This window comes from Oryctolagus cuniculus, chromosome 5 (assembly GCF_051225735.1).
Source record: "Oryctolagus cuniculus isolate XC-2025 breed Fujian yellow rabbit chromosome 5, ASM5122573v1, whole genome shotgun sequence".
Taxonomy (NCBI): domain Eukaryota; kingdom Metazoa; phylum Chordata; class Mammalia; order Lagomorpha; family Leporidae; genus Oryctolagus; species Oryctolagus cuniculus.
The window spans coordinates 154672942-154674848 of NC_142871.1; the positions used below are offsets into that span (position 1 = coordinate 154672942).

The window sequence follows — 1907 nt, forward strand, 5'->3', positions numbered from 1 at the left end:
TTCCATGAATATTAGAAGTATCTGCACATACTTAGCTGTGGTTTCTGATTAGTCTTCAAGGTTACAAATTCATGAGCTGTGTTTTATTTACGCATTTATATCTGTGTCTTATTGTTTTCTCTATTATTTATAGAGTTAGAAACTGCACCTAGTCAAATTCTGAGTGGTGAATAAATAAGTGGTTTTTGAATAAGTGAATTGATTCAGGTTCTGGTGATAAAGGCCAATATTTTTTTAACTCTCTACAGTTTAATTTAGTTTTCCATATAATATGACTTTGCTTAACAATTTTCAATCCCCAATAATCTCTTTACTGCACTTTTAACATCTTTGTTTCTTAAAGTGTAGATCAGAGGGTTTAAGCTGGGAGTGACAATTGTGTAAAAAAGAGCAAGGAATTTCCCTTCATTTTTATATGTGGTATTCTGTGGCCTCATGTACATATAAATAGCTGGTCCATAAAAGAGGGTTACGACAGTGAGGTGGGAACCACATGTACTGAAGATCTTTTCCCACCTTGAGGTTGACCTGATTCTTGTTACAACGTGAGTGATGATTCCATATGAGATGAAAGTTAGTGATAGAGGCATTAGAAGAAATACTATTCCAAGAACAAAGGCAATAATTTCAATTACTTTTGAATAAACACAAGCCATCTTGATCAAGGCTGGCATCTCACAGAGAAAATTATCCACTTTCCTGTGCCCACATCTTGGCAACTTCAAAGTCAGGGAACAAACAATTAAGGCACTGCCAAGACCACCCATCCAGGCAGTCAGCACCATCCTGTGGCATAGCTGAGGGTACATGATTACTGTGTAGTGAAGAGGTTGACAAACAGCAGCATAGCGGTCATAGGCCATCACAGTCAAGAGAAGACATTCTGTGGCTGCAAAGACAAGGGCAAAGAAGAACTGGAGCACACACCCTCCATATGTAATAGATTTCTTTGGACCCCACAGATTTACCAGCATCTGGGGGATAATGCTGGTTGCATAACAGGGGTCCAGAAAAGACAGATTGGATAAGAAGAAATACATGGGAGTATGGAGCTGGGTGTCCAGATAAGACACAAGAATGATGGTTGTGTTTCCTACCAAAGTCACGACATAGAAGATGAAGACAACTGCAGAGATGATGCGTTCTAACTATGGTTGATCAGAAAATCCCAGAAGGATGAAGTCTGTCTCAGAGCTTCCATTGCTTGTTTCCATTGCTTCTTTTGAAAGGCTGAGGAATAACATCCTGGTAACCAGTGTAAGTGTCAGACTTAGTAGAAATAAAAATTTCTGAAGTGCATCATGAGTATACAGAACTGACTTGTCTGCCTGCTTTCCACATTTGGAAGATATCTTGAATTTTCCTCTGTCAGTTCTCGTAACCTTTTCATTTTTAGTTTTACCCAAGTGAGTCTATAATAACATGCTAAACTCAACAATACTGAATTGTACTCATTGAAAATGGTGAAATGTTACATCAGCACACATGGTTCTATATATTTTCATTAAGTAGTAAAGGCATAAAGTTAATTATCAAATTTTTTTTTAACTTTTCACATTTGTGAATGAAGGTGAAATAAAGACTTTACATAGCAAACAGAAATTGAAAGAATTTGTTGCCACTCGTCCAGCCCTGCAAAAGATGCTTAAAGATGTGTTACACACAGAAACAAAGAAACACGGTCATCAATATGAAAGAAGGTAAAGGAAGGAAACCAAGGAAGGAAAGCTCACAGCAAAAGATCACAGGGAATTCAAAGCATATATTAGAACTTGTCTTTGGCAAATGGCAGGGCAAAGTTACCACTTATCATTTGTCACATTGAACGTGAATGGCCTGAACTGTCCAGTTAAAAGACACCGATTGGCTGATTGGGTTAAGGAACAAAACCCATCTATTTGCTGCTT

General features: G+C 37.7%; 1 pseudogene; it reads right to left on the reverse strand.

The window, feature by feature from the left end:
* Window positions 1-281: 281 nt before the first annotated feature.
* Window positions 282-1214, reverse strand: LOC108177321 (putative olfactory receptor 2W6; annotated as a pseudogene).
* Window positions 1215-1907: the final 693 nt, after the last annotated feature.